This window comes from Lissotriton vulgaris, chromosome 2_1, assembly GCF_964263255.1.
Source record: "Lissotriton vulgaris chromosome 2_1, aLisVul1.2, whole genome shotgun sequence".
Taxonomy (NCBI): Eukaryota; Metazoa; Chordata; class Amphibia; order Caudata; family Salamandridae; genus Lissotriton; species Lissotriton vulgaris.
The window spans coordinates 988,815,890-988,838,755 of NC_141687.1; the positions used below are offsets into that span (position 1 = coordinate 988,815,890).

Sequence of the window (22,866 nt, forward strand, 5' to 3'; positions counted from 1 at the left end):
ACGAGCAGAATTACTAATTCCCTTGATGAATCCAGGTTTTTTTGTGCCCATTCCTTCATTAATTCTGGGTTTGGCTGCTCGTAACTAGGAGCCAGTAAAATTCTTAATCCCCTTGGTACTCTTCCTGCGTCCAGGTAGCTTTGTAACGATCTGTGCTCCCACCATTTTGCCTGCTCTCCCCGCATCAACTTTTCCAGGGTTTTCATTTTATTTTTTAGAGTTTCATCGGTTTTAGCATTGCTCGGCCCTGCAGGTTCAGAGCGTTCCCGAGCCTGGGCGATGTTGATAAATAGCCCCTGCGCTGCCGCCTCTCGGTCCTTTAACGTGTCGGCAGACATATTTGCTTGCAGCAGGAAAGAAAAACGCCAATTTAACTTGAAGGTACAGCTCGGACTGCGGAGTCGTAAATCACCCTCCGTTCCACGAGCGTCCTTGCACACCAAGTACCCCACAATTCAGGAGAGGTCCTACCTTTCACGTCCTGCTTGTGTCCCTCCGGTGCGGCAGGGAAAAGCGATCGATCCAGGTGCCTTGGAGTCTCTGGTGGGGGGGCTAGCCGGTATAATCCTCCCGGATTGAAAAAAAGGGCTCCTCGCCGTAGCTTGAAGACAGGCTTCCGTTTACCAGCTGCCACAGAGTGCTTGGGGGTCCGTGTGTAACTGGTCGAAGCTTTACCAGTTATATATCCAAAAGGCTGCTTGCAAAGGTCGGGTGCAACAACGAATTCCCAGTCAGCACCAAGGAAGCAGACATGAGCCCAGAATATGTGCAAAAAGCAAGTAGCGTTTATTCTTTCATGAGTCCGCCATAACGCGTTTCACCACCGGAGTGGCTTGATCACATGACAACGTTAACAGTTTTTACTGGACCTTTTAAACAGCTAGCACTTTAAACACGTGATTGCAAGTGTAAGTGACATAGAAGAAAGTGTAAAACAAGCAACATTAAGCGCTATTTAAAGGATAGACTGCGCTTTGTAAAATACCACGAAAATTTCAAATAATGTTGCTTTTACCAACTGAATAGAAGGGCAAACATTTAAATTTATACAGAAATGCCAGTAATATCTTAAAAAAGATTCGCATTGAGATAAAGGAAATTTGTGTTTTTTCAAAAATGTATACGCATAAATGCACGAATATATATATATATTGGAGATGCACCTGTGCGCCAGAGAGAGGTACTGAGACCTGAGTGACAGTGGCAGCCACCCCAGAAGGAATTTCGTTTTTGATCTCTACTGATGAAGGGTAATATTCAGAAACACATGTGTCTAGAGATTTACAGCACTAACCTGCACCCTCTTTGGTGAACAACTACAGCTAAAAATCAAGTAAGCATTCACTGTGAACTGCATTTACCACAATGCAAAGGGGCGAACTGTGAGATGCACCTGTGCGCCAGAGAGAGGTACTGAGACCTGAGAGACTGTGGCAGCCTTCTCAGCCACTCCAGAAGGAATTTCGTTTTTGATCTCTACTGATGAAGGATAATATCCAGAAACGCATGTGTCTAGAGATTTACAGCACTAACCTGCACCAACTTTGGTGAACAACTACAGCTAAAAATCAAGTAAGCATTCACTGTGAACTGCATTTACCACAATACTAAGGAGCGAACTGTGCTGGGAGGTGAGGCAGTGTGCTCCCATCCCCCTTCTGTTTGAAAAGGCTCCCTTGAGCCACTGAGCTGACGAGCTTTTGGAGATGCACCGGTGCGCCAGAGAGAGAGGTACTGAGGCTTGAGTGACAGTGGCAGCCTTCTCAGTCACTCCAGAAGGAATTTCATTTTTGATCTCTACTAATGAAGGATAATATCCAGAAACACATGTCTAGAGATTCACAGCACTAACCTGCACCATCTTTGGTGAACAACTACAGCTAAAAATCAGGTAACCATTAACTGAGAACTGCATTTACCACAATGCTAAGGGGCGAACTGTGCTGACAGGTGAGGCAGTGTGTTCCCATCCCCCTTCTGTTTGAAAAGGCTCCCTTGAGCCACTGAGCTGAAAAGCTTTTGGAGATGCACCTGTGCCCCAGAGAGAGGTACTAATACCTGAGAGGCTGTGGCAGCCTTCTCAGTCATCCCAGAAGAAATTTCGTTTTTGATCTCTACTGATGAAGAATAATATCCAGAAACACATGTGTCTAGAGATTTACAGCGCTAACCTGCACCAACTTTGGTGAACAACTACATCTAAAAATCAAGTAAGCATTCACTGTGAACTGCATTTACCACAATGCTAAGGGGCGAACTCTGCTGGAAGGTGAGGCAGTGTGCTCCCATCCCCCTTCTGTTTGAAAAGGCTCCCTTGAGCCACTGAGCTGACGAGCTTTTGGAGATGCACCTGTGCGCCAGAGAGAAGTACTGAGACCTGAGAGACTGTTGCAGCCTTCTTAGCCACTCCAGAAGGAATTTCGTTTTTGATTCCTACTGATGAAGGATAATATCCAGAAACACATGTGTCTAGAGATTTACAGCACTAACCTGCACAAACTTTGGTGAACAACTACAGCTTAAAATCAAGTAAGCATTCACTGTGAACTGCATTTACCATAATGCTAAGGGGGGAATTGTGCTGGGAGGTGAGGCAGTGTGCTTCCAGCCACCTTCTGTTTGAAAAGGCTCCCTTGAGCCACTGGGCTGACGAGCTTTTGGAGATGCACCTGTGCGCCAGAGAGAGGTACTGAGACCTGAGAGACTGTGTTGTTTTTAAGGGGACCCTGAGCCTTCTAATGGTCCTGGGGACCCCCTTCGCCAGGATCATACATTTTTTAAAGGGGAGGGGGCATATGACCCCCCTCGCTGAGCCTCATTAGGCCTGGGTATCCCATTCTCCAGAGCCCTTTATTTTTCCATGGACTGGGGAAGACAAATAACCCACCTCCCTAAACCCTTTTAATCCCTGGGACCCCATCCCCCAGGGTCTTTTTAAAAAAAATGCCAGTATCAGTCCATGCACCCCACCCCAGGGCCAAAGTTTACAAAAAAGATGAGTGTGGACACATGCCACCCTCCCTGGGTGATGTCACTGGCCATGTCATGAGTGATGTAATATGTGACGTCATCAGTAGTGGATCGAGTTATAGTTAGCTGAACTAACTATAACGGGGGAATTTCGGTGGTTTTGTATGAGTGAAATGTCCATCTAACTATAACATGTGTGAAACCTATGGTTTTTTCTTTGAATTTCTAAGGTTTTTTTAATGAGAATTGCTAACTATAACTTACGTGAAACCTAGTGTTTTTTCAGTGAATTTCTAAGGTTTTTTAAATGCTAATTCCTAACTATAACGTGCCTAAAACCTATGTTTTTTTAGTGAATTTCATAGGTTTTGTAAATGCCAATTTTTAACTGTACTAATTATTATATTTATTTCTTTTTATACAAATTTCCTACATTTTTGTAATAATTATTTTTAGTTATTTTATTTTTTAAATTACATTGCAAATTTTTTATGTAAAATAATAAAAAAACTAAATTAAAAAATGATTTAAAAAAAAGATTTTTTTTTAATATATTAAAATTAAATTCTATATATTTTCTTTTTGCATTTTTTTTTGACAAACATAATGTACACGTAAAGGTACTTGCACCGCCCTTTGTATCTGTAATCGTACTGTACTCGTACCCACGCATACGTAACGTATACGTCTTGACATTCCGCCTCGGATCGGCTCTTCAGCGTGACATCATGTACGTTTGTACGGCGCACCGTTCGCGTACTCCGCGAAAGTTACTTAATGTTTAAAATGATATATCTATGTATTTAATGTAAATATTAAGGCAAGACATTATCTGAGATAATCATGAAAATAGTTTTTTTTACTTTTAATAAGCGTATATTACTTTTAAAAGCAATTACGCGGGGCGTGGCCAAGATGGCGGCGTGAGAGGACGCTTCTCCTCGCGGCTCCCCGATCCGACTAGGCCCAAGCCTTGAAATATAGCTTCTTCTGCCCTTGCTGGTGTTCAACAGCGCCGGGATAGGCAGCGGAGCTTGGAGAGAAGACTTTGGCAAAAGAACTGGCTTCGGCGGGGTCCCAGAACAGCCTTTCGTGCAGCACCGGAGGTCGGGCCGAGAGACAAAGGAGACGGAGGCCGTCCTCCGGGAAATTGAAGAAGGTGACGCAGCCGGCTGCACGCCGCGCTGATCCTCGGCCCGGTGTAGAACGGAGGAGGGAGAAAGACTCTGCGGGGTCCGGACTGCCCGGAAGGCAGCCTGCGGCCCGCCGAATGGACCCGCGCTGGAAGGACCGCTGCAGAGCAGTAATCAAGGCCGCAGCTGCGGCCTAGCGGACCGGACATTCGCTGGGAGTGTCCCGACGCCGATGGAGGCGAAGCCTAGTGTTTTTTCAGTGAATTTCTAAGGTTTTTTAAATGCTAATTCCTAACTATAACGTGCCTAAAACCTATGTTTTTTTAGTGAATTTCATAGGTTTTGTAAATGCCAATTTTTAACTGTACTAATTATTATATTTATTTCTTTTTATACAAATTTCCTACATTTTTGTAATAATTATTTTTAGTTATTTTATTTTTTAAATTACATTGCAAATTTTTTATGTAAAATAATAAAAAAACTAAATTAAAAAATGATTTAAAAAAAAGATTTTTTTTTAATATATTAAAATTAAATTCTATATATTTTCTTTTTGCATTTTTTTTGACAAACATAATGTACACGTAAAGGTGCTTGCACCGCCCTTTGTATCTGTAATCGTACTGTACTCGTACCCACGCATACGTAACGTATACGTCTTGACATTCCGCCTCGGATCGGCTCTTCAGCGTGACATCATGTACGTTTGTACGGCGCACCGTTCGCGTACTCCGCGAAAGTTACTTAATGTTTAAAATGATATATCTATGTATTTAATGTAAATATTAAGGCAAGACATTATCTGAGATAATCATGAAAATAGTTTTTTTTACTTTTAATAAGCGTATATTACTTTTAAAAGGAATTACGCGGGGCGTGGCCAAGATGGCGGCGTGAGAGGACGCTTCTCCTCGCGGCTCCCCGATCCGACTAGGCCCAAGCCTTGAAATATAGCTTCTTCTGCCCTTGCTGGTGTTCAACAGCGCCGGGATAGGCAGCGGAGCTTGGAGAGAAGACTTTGGCAAAAGAACTGGCTTCGGCGGGGTCCCAGAACAGCCTTTCGTGCAGCACCGGAGGTCGGGCCGAGAGACAAAGGAGACGGAGGCCGTCCTCCGGGAAATTGAAGAAGGTGACGCAGCCGGCTGCACGCCGCGCTGATCCTCGGCCCGGTGTAGAACGGAGGAGGGAGAAAGACTCTGCGGGGTCCGGACTGCCCGGAAGGCAGCCTGCGGCCCGCCGAATGGACCCGCGCTGGAAGGACCGCTGCAGAGCAGTAATCAAGGCCGCAGCTGCGGCCTAGCGGACCGGACATTCGCTGGGAGTGTCCCGACGCCGATGGAGGCGAAGCCCGTAGTTCCGCCCCTGGTCCTGGGTGTTAGCCTCCCTCCGGAGCTCCCCCTAGGCTAGAAGACGAAAGAAGATATAGAGGGGGTCCCGTGAGACCTGGAGGGCTTCGGAGGCGCGGACTGGCCCACACTACCCGGCCGACGACTACTGCACCAGGGACACCGGAGCACAGTGGTGCCGGAGTGGTCACAGGGGGGAACGCCCCGAGGGGCCTCTGTCTGACTGAATGCCCGAGAGGTGTCGAGCCGCAGTCGGTATCTAACAGGGCTCGGCGGAGACAACGGACAGAACAACAGCACCAGGGATCGCAGCTGCGGCCCACCAGCAAGGCCTCTGGCGAAGTCCCCCCGGAGTGGAGCAAGCCCGCTTATCCGGGAGTCTTACGACAAGGCAGTGTCAGCCGCACTGGGAGACCAGCAGGCACCAGCAGCGGAGGCGAGCAGAGAAGCAGAACTTGAGGTCGCGGCTGCGGCCTTGCAGCGAAGGACCCCGTTGGAGGGTCTCCAGAGCAGACCAGCGATACCTAGCGGGACTCTATCAGCAGATCCCGGTAGACGCCTGGAGAGCCTGCAGTAGTGGAGCGGGTGAAGCGAGAACTCTGGTCAGCATCCATACCACGATGGCGAATGACAGAGGTAGCAAGAAAGGGGATCGCACTCTCCCAGAGATGCTCAGCAGGACCCAGCAAAGAGGAGACAGGGGACAACCATCACCGGGCTCAGCCGGAGGATCACAGAACTAGTGCGCAGGGGAGCCACCGGTCACTCGGTCCTTCCCCGAATCCCTCTTCAGCACCCTCCGAGACGATTTTCAAACTTTGAAACAGGAGGTAGCGGGAGAGGTGCGAGAGGTGTGCAGAGAAGTGGACAGCCTGGGTGAGCGGGTGGCCACAGCGGAGAGCACCAACCACCGGCTTCACAATGAAATCGTACAGCTGCAACAGGAGGTTTTGCGCCTACAAGACCAACACTTGGATCTCCAAACTCACTACGAGGACCTTGAAAACAGGTCTCGACGAAATAACATTCAGGTCCGGGGAATTCCATCAAAAGAAGAGGGCACAGATGTGGCCGGTTACCTACGGGACCTATTCAGAGAGATCTTGGGAGAAACAGCAAAATTTCCCATCCGGATTGACAGGGCGCACAAAGTGGGTCCGCCGAGACGTGCATCGGCACCGCCACCAGACATTTTGGCCTTTCTCCCAGACTTTCCACTGAAGGAGTGCATTTTGGCTGAAGCACGAAAACAACAGTCTCTCACCTTTCGTGGTCATTCTGTTGCTCTGTATCAGGACTTATCTGCTATCACCCTTCAGAAACGTAAAGCATTCTAGATAGCGACCGATTTTTTGAGAGAGCACAAAACGCCCTATGCCTGGGGCCACCCCTTCCGCCTTATCTTTAAATGGAATGGCACGATGCACCAACTGCGATCGCTGCAGGAAACATGCAAGGTTCTGGGGATCACCGCGGAGGAGGAAGATACAGCTATGCCAAACCAGAGACGGGGCCCCAGAGACGGCTGGCAGAAAGTGTCGAGGAGACGGACCCCTACTACACCCTTGAGACCAGACTCACCCACCATTAGAGCCAGCATGGCGAACACCGTTTCCGAAGTGGCCAGAGACACGGCTTCCAATGGTGATGTCGCAATGACGGCATGGAAACACTCCGGGGGGAGAACATCACAGCCTTACTGATACTGCAGTTTTGGGGCTCCGGGAGGTGGTGGGCCGTGGAGAGGAGTATGTGGCTAGACGTCCACTCAGGTAATTCACCACAGACTTGTCCACTTGGGACATGACTGGGACTAAAGGTTGTTTGAGTTTCAGGGGGGCACGGGAAGGGGCGAAGGGAGGGGGTTGGAAGTGACTGGTGATGTGTGCGAAGGGGTTGTTGAGGGAAGTTTGGGGAAGGGAGGGGGGGAGGACAGAAATGGGAAGTTCAGGGGAAGTTCGGGGGGAGTTGTGGGAGGAAGAGTGAGGATCGTCCAGTGCTTTTGATGCATCTACTCTGGCCTGACAGAGCTCCTGCACACTACATCTCTCAGTGCCGCCCCACCGGAGCTATGACTCTGTGCTTGCGCTACATTTTTCCCTACACCAATGGCAGCCCTTAAGGTCATCACACTTAATGTGAAGGGGTTGAATAACCCAGTCAAGAGGAGGGCGGTTCTGTCCCTGCTGGAAAACACTCAGGCAGATATATGTCTCTTGCAAGAGACCCACCTACTAGCCCGTGATTACCATAGGATGCGATCTCACAAATTCCCAACACAGTTGTTCTCCTCCAACACTACCAAGACAGCCGGGGTAGCAATCCTAGTGTCCTGAACATTCAAAGAGGAGGCTTTACATAAACTTGCAGAACAAAAAGGAAGACTCTTAGTGTATAGAGTTAAGTCAGGAGGTCTGGTGTTTACCATTGGGTCGATATATAGCCCCAACCAACATCAAGAGTGATTCTTCAACTTGGCCTTAGTAGATATTACAGTCACCTCAGATAGGCATATTATCATAGGAGGAGACCTGAACATGGTCTTCGACTTGTCTTTAGATAGATCAACACAGAGCGATCCGCAGACGGGAGATTTCACAAGTGGGCAAATCCCAACTGGAGGACCTAGATCTCCATGACCTCTGGCGCCGCCTCCACCCCACTGACAGAGACTACTCCTATTACTCACATGCACATAAGACCTATGCGAGATTGGACCTTCTCTTGGTCACAGGGCCAGTCTATGACCTAGCCATAGCCTCTGAAATGGGGGTTCTCTCTTTATCGGACCACGCGCCTGTCACAGGTACATTTCGCTTACCGCCGGTATCCCCCTCGCGCGGAGTTTGGCGCCTCAGGGATACTCTACTGCATAAAAAACCAGTAGTGAAGCACATCACGGACTCGGTCCACGATTTTCAAACCCACAATGATAATACTGACACTACCCTAGCGACGCAGTGGGCAGCTTTGAAGGCGGTGCTCAGCGGGAAATTATAGCAATATCGTCAGCAGAAAACAGAGAGCGGCAACACAAACGAGACGAACTCACGCACAAAGTACGTGAGCTGGAACAAGTACACCAGCGTACGGGAGCCCCTAGAATCTGGAGACAGCTCAAGGCAGCGAGGAAACTCCTGTCGGCCTTGGACACGGATAGGGAGGAGTATGCAGCGTTACGTCTGAAACACGCGTGTTACACGGGGGAGACAGGTGCGGCCGGCTTCTGGCGAACAAGCTCCGAATAGCGCATCAACGGCAGTTAGTGAAGGAGCTCACGGTACCCAGCGGAGTGACAGTCATGTAGGACAGCCAGATTGCGGCGGGTTTCCGTCAGTACTATGCAGAACTATACACCGGTGAACCCCCGTTGGCACATACGGAGGCAGATTATCTGGACTCAGTCACCCTCCCTTCCCTCATTCCGGAGCAAGCTGAGTACCTGGAAAGGAACATTCAGGTTGAGGAAGTGATTACTGCCATCTCTAAACTCAAACATGGAAAGTCTCCAGGCCCCGATGGCTACACGTCACTCTTCTATAAAACGTTCTGCCCCACGTTGGCACCTATCCTCACCCGGCTCTTCAACTCATTCTCCGCTCCTGGAGCTATCCCACCAGATCTCCGGAGAAAGCGTTCGACCGGGTACATTGGCTTTACTTAGAGCGAGTCATGGCGAAGGTGGGAATAGGGGAGAAATTCCGCACCCTAGTCTTCAATTGCTACCGGTTTCCATCTGCGAAGGTACGGGTGAACGGCTGCAGATCCCAGAGGTTTGCAATAGAGAGGGGCACCAGGCAGGGGTGCCCACTATCCCCGCTGCTTTTCGCATTATATATGGAGCCCCTCGCCCAACAGATACGCCAGAACCCGAACGCGAAGGGAGTGAGGATGAGGAGGTATACCCACACAGTTAGCCTCTACGCGGATGACATTATACTGACACTGGCTGAGCCAAGGAGGGCACTCCCAGCATGTATCGCAGAGCTGGAGGCTTTCTCGACAGTCGCGGGATTCAAAATGAACATGGGGAAGTCGGCAGCCCTCGATGTGTCATTATCCGCTGCCACGCGGACCGACCTCCCGAAACTCTTCCCCATGCACTGGTCACGCGACCGGGTGCCTTATGTAGGCATTTTATTGGCACCTACCCTGCCCGCTATGGTAACCGCCAATTATGCAGCTTTGGGGAAGAAAATTAAGGAGGAACTGGGATGCTGGAACAGAGGCACGCTGTCTTGGCTCGGCAGGATAGCCGCGGTTAAGATGACGATCCTACCGCAGGTTCTGTATTTTTTCCGGGCTCTGCCGCTCCAACCCCCGAAAGGGTGGATCCAACAGACTCAGGCGGACCTTGCACGTTTCATCTGGCAGGGCCGCAAAACTAGGCTGAAGAGGGCTTTATCCACGCTAGCCCCTGAAGCAAGAGGTCTGGGTATACCGGATTTACGCAAGTATTTCCACGCGGCACAATTGCGATATCTTGTGGAGTGGAGCAGATGGGAGTCGGACAAACACTGGCAGTTCCAAGATCAGGCAGTAGTGGGCCGGCCTCTACAAGAGGTGCCCTTCTTGCGTAGGGCACACCGCCTTCCCAATCTATATGCGTCTTTCGTCACGCGAGTCCCGATGAGGATATGGGATGCCACTAATAACAGGCATGGTCTCACCACGTTCCCCTCGCCGTTTACGCCCTTGGTCGAGAACCCGGATTTCAACCCCGGGATGGAACCAGGGGCCTTCACGCGATGGCGGACTGCGGGGTGCAAGACGCTGTTCCATATCTACACTCCAGATGGCGTTATCCCATTTCAGGATCTCAGGCAAGAGTATCAACTACCGGAAACGGAGAGAATGCGTTACTTACAAGTGCGCCACTGGGTGCTGCAGCTGCAGGTGCGTGAATCAGCGGATAGGAGGCTTCTACCCTATGAGAAATGGCTTGTGACACGCACTTCAGATGCGAAGTTAATCACCGACCTTTATAAATTTTTGCAGCCTCCTTCCTCTCATCTATATAACCCAGGCAGGGAACGTTGGGAACGAGAACTAGGGAGGACACTGAGTCATACAGAATGGGACCAGACTTCATACTGAGCACGCCACTCTGCATACCACACGGGACTTACTGAAACGTTCACTAAGGTAACCACTTACTGGTACTACACACCAGAAAGATTGCATGAGATGAATCGCAACATTGAGGACACGTGCTGGCGGGCTTGTGGACAGATAGGCACACTTACACATGTGCTATGGGATTGCCCTCTGCTGTGCCCCTACTGGAAAGAGGTCTTGGACGAGATTGACACACACTTTGACATCGAGCTGCCACGCTTCCCTGCGTATGTACAGTTGGGCTTGCCCAACCGGTTGATGTACCCCCTAAAGTCCCGTAGAGGCAGGCAGATTGCAATAGCACTAGGCTCAGCGGTTCGAAATATCCTTATACACTGGCGCACCACCACACTCCCCTCCATCACGGGCTGGCTGCATAGATTATGGCATGTTCTGGGCATGGAGAAGTTGTCGCTCACAGTGGGGAGAGAGGTGGAGCAATTTGAAGATTTGTGGCAACCGTTTCACTCACTGCTGGTTGCGGAATTTAAAGAACTCACATGTCCAAGATGCCTCCGACTTTTGAGATTAACATCACCTACTGATTCAGCTGATCAATGAGTCTTAGATTAGAACTGGCTGAGAGGGGAAGGCGACGTGAGAGGGGAGAGGCGGGAGAGCGAACTTAGCACTCGATGGGGAGGGGATGAGAGAGGAGTGGAAAGTTGGGAATGGGGGGAGTTGGGAAGGGGGGGTTGTTTATTTTAATGTTATTGTCGCTGCATACGCACCCAGCACTGAGCCCGGTGGGGCATTTAGTTCGATGAGACTTAGAACAACGAATGCGCTCCTACAAGGTTGTGTTATAGCACTGATTCCTTGGAACAATTGTTTTATATTTTTGTAAATGTCAATAAAATGCTTTAAACCTAAAAGCAATTACGCAAATCGCGGCGGTACGTTGTCCGTACGTGTACTGTAAGGGTACCGTACGCGCACTCCATGTGACTTCAAAACAAGAGATTTGATTGGTTCATAATACTTCCTATTCCAACTGTTGAAAGACCCCACCCATTTTAATCATTCTTCGTTGACTTTCACAGAAGAACCATCTCTTTTCTGGAGCTCCTGTGTTTTGGAAGAGAACTTTAATATGGCTGCACTTCAAGAAGATTCTTCTGAACACTCTTCAGAAGAGGAATTTGTGGCTGAGGTGGCAGAGCCAAAAAGGAAAGAAGCTTTAATTTGGAAATGTTTCACATTTCCAGATGGAGAGAAGAAGGTGAATGCTGCGAAAGTCACCTGCAAGGTGTGTGGGGCCCCACTATCTAGAGGAGATCCAACCCAAAAATATTAATTTGGAACCGCGAGCATGGTTCGACACGTGAAGACTCTCATTCCTCGCAATTATGCGAGAGCTTCATGTGATAGGCTGCGGGATGACCCTCCACCACCTGTTCCCAGCACTTCAACAGCACCATCCACAGCACCATCCAGTCCACATCCGGACATCCATCCCGATTTTGGAGAGTTGATAATCCTTTGTAAATTTTGCAAAGAGACATTGTGCTATGGGGAGCAATCAATTGATTTGATTTGCAGGCGCAAACAGGAGCACCGTTGCTACCACTGCTAATTTATTTTGTTTATTTGTTTCCATTAGAGACTTTTTTGTGTGCACGGTTCCTTTTTTTCCTTTGAAAAAATAAAAAAACTGTTCAAAAAATACAAAAACAATTCAAAACTACCAAAAAGACAAAAAAAAAGTTCTTTTAAGAACCAACTTCACTGGTCAAAAAAAGAGCTAAATTAGTTTAATAGTGTGCAAATGTTTTTTGGAATGAATGTGTAGTGCATAAATGAATGAAAGAATACATTAGTAGTGTATGATGAATGTGAAAGTGCAGAACTATAAGGAAGTGCTACAGCATAAGTCTATAAGGTGTTTACTTACAGTAACCTGTAGTACTTCCGAAGCAATTGAATGTAACATATGTACATAAATATGTTACAAGTCTATGCTTCCCTTTGCACTACTGGTGAAACTGCCTGGGTGAATTTGTAAGTGTTAGGGGCAGGTTTACAACCCTCTTGTGCCTCTTTTACGCTGCCGTTGTGTCACTTTTGTGATTCAGTGGCGGCGCAAAAGATGCGCCATGTTGCGGGGTATTTGTAAAGCCATGTGGCAGAAGGAGGCTTTGCTGCAGGGGGGGGGGCATTCCGGCACAGGAACACCTCCTAAACCCCCGCATGAGTCGTTAATACGCTGATAGTGAGCTGTCCTTCTATCGCTGCCGTTAATCAGCTGTGTCTAGCATTCCTCTTCGTAGATAAACATTTGAAATGAGCAATTACTGGCGCTTAGTTAATGTTTTGGGAATGCTTTAGGAATGCTTAGTGATGCGTTTAATACATTGCACCGATACTGCAGAAAGACCGATGCTGAGCCCTTTTACCAGTAGCGCTGCATGCTGACGTCCTGTGGGTCCTGTCCGCTTTTGTCCGTAGCCAGGCCCCCCACGGGCACTGCTGGGCTAAGAAACCAAGTGGTACCACAAGACACGGGAAGACCGGACACAGGGAGACGCAGGGAGACGCCGCTTGCCTTGGGCGTTTGCTCTGTCGGCTCCGTTGGGTCACAGCCTCCTCCTCCTCCTTTTTACCCTCGGCTCACCCTTTGACCTTTGCCTCCATCCTCGCCGAGCATCTGGGGGTGGTCCTTGATTCCTTAAAGCCTCGAAGCTTTAATTTTTGCAGGCGGGAGCTTTTCCCGGCAACTTGGTCTGTAGAGAAAGTCGGGTTGCGTCCGGCGGCTGTTGTTCAACTCGGCTACTGTTTCACGGCTGCTACGGCAGCTACGGCTGCGGCTCTCTGCTGCTCTCTCTGTATCTTCAGGAGTGGTGCACTTCCTCATTCAAGGAAAACAGTGCTTACATAGTCTGTAGGGGTTTGAAGCAGTCCATTCCCTAAGGCCTACTTTGCTGCATGAGTACTTAGGCACTGACTGGATGATTACAGTTCTGCAAGAAGAGTGCCAGACTGAATTTATAACAGCTTCAGTTTTAGCACAGTGCATAGATAAGCACATACTGCTGAATGGCTCACTACATTACTGAAACAGCAGTGACATAGTATTTGCTTGAAGTGTAAGGATACAGACTGAGGAATTGAAGGTATGAAAGACAAGTTTGCAGGTGCATAGAAGACTACATGCATAGTCTATGGGAGTTTGAAGCAGTCCATGCCCTAAGGCCTACTTTGCTGCATGAGTACTTAGGTACTGACTAGATGATTAAAGTTCTGCAAGGAGAGTGCCGGACTGAATTTATAACAGCTTCAGTTTTAGCGCAGTGCATGGATAAGCACATACTGCTGAATGGCTTACTACGATACTGAAACAACAGTGACAGAATGTTTGCTGGAAGTGTAAGGATACAGACTGGGGAATTAAAGGTATAAAAGACAAGTTTGCAGGTGCATAGAAGACTGCATGCATAGTCTGTAGGGGTTTGAAGCAGTCCATGCCCTAAGGCCTACTTTGCTGCATGAGTACGTAGGTACTGACAGGATGATTACAGTTTTGCAAGGAGAGTGTCATACTGAATTTATAACAGCTTCGGCTTTAGCACAGTGCATGGATAAGCACGTACTGCTGAATGCCTCACTACAATACTGAAACAGCAGTGACAGAGTTTTTGCTGGAAGTGTAAGGATACAGGCTGGGGAATTGAAAGTATAAAAAACAAGTTTGCAGGTGCATAGAAGACTGCATACAAAGTCTATAGGGGTTTGAAGCAGTCCATGCCCTAAGGCCTACTTTGCTGCATGAGTACTTAGGTACGGACTGGATGATTACAGTTCTGCAAGGAGAGTGCCAGACTGAATTTATAACAGCTTCAGTTTTAGCACAGTGCATAGATAAGCACATACTGCTGAATGGCTCACTACAATACTAAAACAGCAGTGACATCATGTTTGCTGGAAGTGTAAGGCTACAGACTGGGGCATTGAAGTTATAAAAGAAAAGTTTGCAGGTGCATAGAAGACTGCATGCATAGTCTATAGGGGTTTGAAGCAGTCCATGCCGTAAGGCCTACTTTGCCGCATAAGTACTTAGGTACTGACTGAATAATTACAGTTCTGCAAGGAGAGTGCCAGACTGAATTTATAACAGCTTCAGTTTTAGCACAGTGCATAGATAAGCACATACTTCTGAATGGCTCACTACAACACTGAAACAGCAGTGACCGAGTGTTTGCTGGAAGTGTAAGGATACAGACTGGGGAATTGAAATTATAAAAGACAAGTTTGCAGGTGCATAGAAGACTGCATGCATAGTCTGTAGGGGTTTGAAGCAGTCCATGCCCTAAGGCCTACTTTGCTGCATGAGTACTTAGGTACGGACTGGATGATTACAGTTCTGCAAGGAGAGTGTCAGACTGAATTTATAACAGCTTCAGTTTTAGCACAGTGCATGAATAAGCACGTACTGCTGAATGGCTCACTACAATACTGAAACAGCAGTGACAGAGTTTTTGCTGGAAGTGTAAGGATACACACTGGGGAATTAAAGGTATAAAAGACAAGTTTGCAGGTGCATAGAAGACTGCATGCATAGTCTGTAGGGGTTTGAAGCAGTCCATGCCCTAAGGCCTACTTTGCTGCATGAGTACGTAGGTACTGACAGGATGATTACAGTTTTGCAAGGAGAGTGTCATACTGAATTTATAACAGCTTCGGCTTTAGCACAGTGCATGGATAAGCACGTACTGCTGAATGCCTCACTACAATACTGAAACAGCAGTGACAGAGTTTTTGCTGGAAGTGTAAGGATACAGGCTGGGGAATTGAAAGTATAAAAAACAAGTTTGCAGGTGCATAGAAGACTGCATACAAAGTCTATAGGGGTTTGAAGCAGTCCATGCCCTAAGGCCTACTTTGCTGCATGAGTACTTAGGTACGGACTGGATGATTACAGTTCTGCAAGGAGAGTGCCAGACTGAATTTATAACAGCTTCAGTTTTAGCACAGTGCATAGATAAGCACATACTGCTGAATGGCTCACTACAATACTAAAACAGCAGTGACATCGTGTTTGCTGGAAGTGTAAGGCTACAGACTGGGGCATTGAAGTTATAAAAGAAAAGTTTGCAGGTGCATAGAAGACTGCATGCATAGTCTATAGGGGTTTGAAGCAGTCCATGCCGTAAGGCCTACTTTGCCGCATAAGTACTTAGGTACTGACTGAATAATTACAGTTCTGCAAGGAGAGTGCCAGACTGAATTTATAACAGCTTCAGTTTTAGCACAGTGCATAGATAAGCACATACTTCTGAATGGCTCACTACAACACTGAAACAGCAGTGACAGAGTGTTTGCTGGAAGTGTAAGGATACAGACTGGGGAATTGAAATTATAAAAGACAAGTTTGCAGGTGCATAGAAGACTGCATGCATAGTCTGTAGGGGTTTGAAGCAGTCCATGCCCTAAGGCCTACTTTGCTGCATGAGTACTTAGGTACGGACTGGATGATTACAGTTCTGCAAGGAGAGTGTCAGACTGAATTTATAACAGCTTCAGTTTTAGCACAGTGCATGAATAAGCACGTACTGCTGAATGGCTCACTACAATACTGAAACAGCAGTGACAGAGTTTTTGCTGGAAGTGTAAGGATACACACTGGGGAATTAAAAGTATAAAAGACAAGTTTGCAGGTGCATAGAAGACTGCATACAAAGTCTATAGGGGTTTGAAGCAGTCCATGCCCTAAGGCCTACTTTGCGGCATGAGTACTTAGGTATGGACTAGATGATTACAGTTCTGCAAGGAGAGTGCCAGACTGAATTTATAACAGCTTCAGTTTTAGCACAGTGCATAGATAAGCACATACTGCTGAATGGCTCACTACAATACTGAAACAGCAGTGACATCGTGTTTGCTGGAAGTGTAAGGCTACAGACTGGGGCATTGAAGTTATAAAAGACAAGTTTGCAGTTGCATAGAAGACTGCATGCATAGTCTGTAGGGGTTTGAGGCAGTCCATGCCCTAAGGCCTACTTTGCTGCATGTGTACTTAGGTACTGACTGGATGATTACAGTTCTGCAAGGAGAGTGCCAGACTGAATTTATAACAGCTTCAATGTTAGCACTGTGCATAGATAAGCACATACTGCTGAATGGCTCACTACAATACTGAAACAGCAGTCACAGAGTGTTTGCTGGAAGTGTAAGGATACAGACTGGGGAATTGAAGGTATAAAAGACAAGGTTGCAGGAGCATAGAAGACTGCATGCATAGTCTATTGGGGTTTGAAGCGGTGTATACCCTAAGGCCTACTTTGCTGCATGAGTACTTAGGTACTGACTGGATGATTACAGTTCTGCAAGGAGAGTGCCTGACTGAATTTAAAGGGCCAATATAACTGCACACATTTTTAAGCACTTATGTCTCTGTAAACACAAAGCATAAAAAAAATGCTTCACTCAGAATGATTCCTAAATGTACACAGACTCAGTGTGATTCTAGACAAACAATATTAGACCTCGTGTTTCATCAAAACACATATACTAGTCTAGAAACGGTAAAGTGACTAAACACAATCTATATATATGACTGCTGCATTTTACTATACAATCCTGATTCATTTTGCAAATACATAAGCAATTTACTGCATTATTGGTACCAACATTACATAAAAAAAGGGACACAATACAACCACAAAGAGGCACAAGGGGCTTGTAAATGTGCCCCAGAGTGTATGCAGCAGTGTATATATGCTGACTGGGAAATTGTAGATTTGAAACATAAGTCTGATTCTAGGCAAGCAACACTATTAATTACTCTTGAAGAGCTAATATGACTGCACACATTCCAGAAATATAAATACTGCATTTTACTGTAGAACCATGATTCATTTTGCAAATACAAAAACAATAACTAGTTTATAATTCTATCAAAACTTTAAAAAAGGATAGATATTTAAGCACTTATGTGTCTACAAACACAAAACATACAAAAATGTTTCACTCAGAATAATTCCTAAATGCACACAGACGTACAGTGTGATTCTAGAAAAAAAATATGAAACCTTACATTTTACCAAAACACATTTACTAATCTAGAAACGGTAAAGTGACTGCACACATTCCATGTATATAAGTACTACATTTCAGTGCACAACCCTGACTCATTTTTCAAATACATAAGTAATTTGCCGCATCATTTGTGCCAACATTGCATCAAAAAAGTGATGCAATGGCAGCACAAAGACTTGCAAGAGGCTTGTAAATCTGCCCCAGAGAATTTGCAGTAGAGTATGTATACTGATTGGAAAATTGTAGATTTGAAACTCAAGCCTAATTCTAAACAACCAACACTATTAACTCTTCTAGAACTGAAAATGTGACTGCACACATTCTACATTTTTTAGTACTGCACTTTACTGTACAACGCTGACTCACCAAACACATTAACTTACCCAATGGTTTTATAACAATGGTTATCCAAGGCAGACAAAGTCAGAATGTGAATCTACACACTTTAGAAGGATAAACACATTACTCTTACTAAAAACAAAATGCACCACATACATTCCCTCACAAGTTATCAACTCACCTTTCAAATTGATTTGTAGATTAAAAAGAATACCAGTCACACGGCAGATATTCTTATACAGAATCTCTCTACTTCAGTATTCTTAGTAAAACCAGAAAATGGCACACTATCCTTCTCCATTTACACATATATACATGTTAATAACAAATTGCTTCGCACATTAACTAAAAACCAAACACACATTTCTATTGGGTGAACATTTGAACCCTTTCCAACTGACATAACTTTGAACCCTACCCCCAGTTTGTTTTGTGCTGTTACCATACTAACAGGATCATGCAAAACTCAACTGACCACAGAGGTCAAAAGTTCTGCACACTGTAAAGCACTCCTTCTCAACAAGTTTAGACTCTGCATAGGTATTTACTTATAAGTACCAATAAAGAGAAAGGCTCTTGTTAGAACCAACCAACATCTAAACACATAAGCTTAATAGGTATCTGAAAAATATATATTTTTTTCATATTTTTTTCTTGCTAAGGTACGCGTACGGGACGACTTAGAAACCTCGCAGAATACATGGTACGGCCGCGCATGGTATGCGTACTCTAATTTTACTGTAAAAAAAAAATAGCCCCTAACACTAATTTTTATTATCCCCGGGGACCCCATCACCCGGGGCTCATATAAAGCGCTAGGGACCATGGGGGGAGCCCCAATGCCCCCACTGTCCCAGCCTGCTACCCGCGTCCTTCGGGAGCCGGCATTGCTTTTATACATAGGGAGCAGCTAACATGCTGCTCCCCAGGTAGAAAAGCAAACAACTTTGGTTTTTGGAAGAGAAAGCAGATTAACCTGCTCTCTGTTCCAAAAACCAAAGCAGTTTGCTATGCACAGCTCCGGCCCTACTATCCCAAACTACAGTGTCCTGGGAATAGGCACCTCGGGACACTGAAGGAGACAGCACTGGGGGGTGGCGGTCCCTAGGGCCACTACAAGGCTCCAGGAGGTGGGCCGCGCATTCCCCCTCCCAACATTTGAAAGCCCCGGGGTGTTGGTCCCCGGGGCTGGTGTGTCCGTCACGGACCCCCAAATTTTAAAATGTAGTGCCCCGGGGAGGTGGGGGTCCCAGGGACTGAGGGGGCAGTGAGCCCCACCGCAATCAGAATGTGAAAGACCTGAGGGTGGCGTTCTCGGGGCTCGGGCCCCTCTGGGCCCCCCCTTATTAAGCCCCAAGGGTGGTGGTCCCTGGGGCCCCTCTGGCCCCCCACTACAATAAACACTTTCCCCCCGGGACTTGGCCCTTGGGGCTAATTAGCACCAGAGTGACCTTCATTTATTTGATTTTTTTAACGGCTTACGGTATGCGTATCACGCAATTTATTTTTAAAAATATATTTTTTTTTTAGGCCTTCAGTGTCCTTGTAGGACACCCAGAGCAAGCCTAGGGGGTCAATAAGTCCTATGGCAAATAACAACGTATTCCTCTCAATGTAAACACTCAATCTACACACATATACAAATAAATAACAAATTACATTTATTCCCACACTAAATGAAGAGGAAACACACATTTCTATTGCTTGAACATTTGAACCCTTTCCAACTGACAAAACGTTAAACCCTACCCCCATTCTCCCTTCTGCCTGTTACCATAGAAACACTTCAGGGAACACTTAACTGAGCACACAGGTGAAAAGTTCATCAAACAATGTTGCAAATCAAAACAGCAAGTGTGCTTGATTTTCAATATACCAGCTTTTCTTAAGTAACGTTCTTGTCTATCAGTTTTTGTTAACCAATAAATATCAGGCTTTTAAAAAACTGAAAATTGCACCCTAGTTTTCTGTGTAAAATGTTTTGAAACAACCAATCATTTCTTTTCTTTTTTCAAAACTGCATCTTATCCACCATTTTAGAAAAATCTTACTTTTCAAACTGCCGTTTCATTTACAGACACCATCTGAATGCATCCAGATCTCTCTTCAAGATGCTTTGATTGTGGATTGTGGGACACAGCTATATTTTCTGGAGCCAAAAGTATGCAAAACAGAAAGGAATTCACAAAGACCTAGGTTTACCAAACGTAGACATTAAATGGATTGGACAGAGAGGGTTAAAGTTTCACAATTGATGCCATTGGTGAAATCCATTTTACTTCTCCAACATCCTGACCTCATAATTGTGCACTGTGGTGGCAATGACCTAGGCACCTTGACTGGGGTAGGTCTGGAAATGTTTATGAAGGACACCTTTACAGAACTGATGTCACTTTTCCCTCAAACTGCCTTTGTGTATTCTAACATATGCCAAAGACAGAAATGGAACTGGTCCAATCAATTTTGCCCACAGATTGAGAAATCTAGGAAACATGAGAATAAATCTGTTTCTGCTTTTCTCAGAGACAATAGAATGGGGTCCATTTACAACAACAATCTGCGTTTCAATATGCATGGCATCTATAGGAGAGATGGTGTACATTTTACAGATGAAGGGAACAGAGTCTTCCTCATGAAGTTTAGACTCTGCTTGGCACTTACTTGTAGGTACTAAAATCTCCCAATAAACACAAGGACTCTTTTTAGAGCCACCCAACATCTAAACACATAAACTTGATAAATATCTGAAAAATATTTTTCTTTTTCTTGCTTAGGTATCAGGCAACATATGTCATACCATATGCGTACTGAACACGTACACACCAGAAGTTATAAGAAATATGGGGAGGGGGCTGCCTCATTTTTTTTTTAAATTGGAGGGGAGGGGGTCCGCATGGCCCCCCTCCCAATCCACTTCTGGCCCTGGGGACCCCATCCCTGAGGCCTGCCTACCTTCTTCTTCTTTATTTAAAAAAATATTAATAATAATTTGAGGAGGGTGCAGCATGGCCCACTCCCGGGCCACTTCTTGCCCCGGGGACCCCATCCCCTGGGGCTGGCACTCTTTGTTGGGAGCTGTGGGGGGCCATGAGCCCCCGCATACGTATTGTTAAAGCCTCAGGGTGGCTGTTCCCGGGGCTGGGGGGCCCCTCTGGGCCCCCATTATAAATAAATACATTACCCCCGGGATTTGTCCTCCCCCCCCCACCGGGGGCAAAATAACAACAAAATGGGCTTGTGATTTTTTTCCCTTTTCCCTCAATTTAAACAATTGGTCTTGAGGGTCCCTGTGGGACCCCCTGAGCAGGCCTAGGGGGTCACAGTGTTTGTACCCTGCCCCCTTCACGTCTTTTGCACACTTCTTTTTCAGTTTTCTTGTGCCTCGGTTCTACTGAGACACAAGATGGCTGCCAACACTTCCTGGTTTGGAGTGTTGACAGACAGTTGACAGCCTATTAGCATGCAGCTCGTGCTCGTAATGGTAAGCGTACTGTCCTCGGACGGTACACATAAGGTACGAGTACTGTACTTCATCTATAGATATATCTATGATTTTACTTTTGATTTTCTCAGGAACTACTGCACGGATTTACACCATTTAACAAAAAGCGTAATCTGCAATCAAACTCTACCTTTTTTACCAAATGTAGTGTTATTCCATTCAGCAGTTCGGGCTGTAGCCGTGTCTGAAGGTCCCTGAGGAAAATTGCATGGGGAAAAAACGTTTTGGGACCCGCCTTTTTTCTCAGCCCCCACATGACAAATCACCCTGAAACATTCAGGATAGGAGCGGAGCGTAGCGCCTAATCTTCTTGGAGAATTTCGGGAAGATTCATCAATGGGCGCAAAAGTTATTCCAAATAGAATGTTGGGGATTTCCGATGGAAACTATAACTACCTACTGGCGACCGCCAGTAGTTTGTATATATATATATATATATAAATACTCACATAAAAAATGACTACGAGTATGTACTAGCCAATGATCAGACTATGCAGGGTTGGAGGTCTAGATGGCCATGGAAATGGTAGAGGGTACTTATACACAGCACTATATTTAAATAAGGTCTAGACCAAGGGACTCTATGGTCCAGTTGAAGGCAGGAAGCCGAAACGAGTAGACCGTCCATTTGATGCACTTTTCTTTGCACATGGTGTGTAAATAAAATAGTGGAGAAAGCTAACTGTTGCTGTGCCGTGTCTTTATCTACGGGACTCATAGGGGAAGAAGCTGATGTGAAATTTGGCGTGTACACTGGAACGCGCAACACAGGCACTCCAGGAAGCCAACTGCATGTAATAGCATTCTACATGCGAATAGCGGACATCCCATTAGATTGAAATGGAGTATTCCTTATGGCCAAATGTTGAGAGCGAAGAGGAACTGTTCCGAACAGGAAGACCTAGCAGAAGAAATAGAGAAAATGAGTGCCAGATTCCTTGAAAGGGGATACCCAAAGGAAGTGATCTCTTCTGCACGAACTAGGATGCATCTAAAAAAGAGGGATGAGTTATTAACTCCGAAAAACAAGAGGCCAAAAATCAATCAGGAACATGAGACAAGTCAAGGGAATGAGATAACCAGACTCATAATGGACTTCAATAACCAAAGTACAAACATGAAGAAAGCCCTTCAAAAACATTGGCAAGTCCTACTTTTAGACAACACTTTAAAAGAAACCTTGACAAAAAATACAAGTATCACATATCGAAAAACCTCTTCCCTAAGGGACATACTAACACAGAGCCACTTGGAATTACGGGAAGAGAGGAAACAGACGTGGCTGACAACACCAGGCTTCTGGAAATGCCACAAATGTAAAGCCTGTGAGCATGGAATCAACATCAAGAACTACAAATTACAAAATGGCAAAACGGAAACCATTCAAGACCACATCACATGTGATTCAAAATGTGTGGTT

At 46.1% G+C, this 22,866-nt stretch overlaps 1 pseudogene; it reads left to right on the top strand.

Moving 5' to 3' along the window:
* Positions 1-10,200: 10,200 nt before the first annotated feature.
* LOC147731517 (uncharacterized) lies at positions 10,201-12,146 on the top strand (annotated as a pseudogene).
* The last annotated feature ends 10,720 nt before the right edge of the window (positions 12,147-22,866 follow it).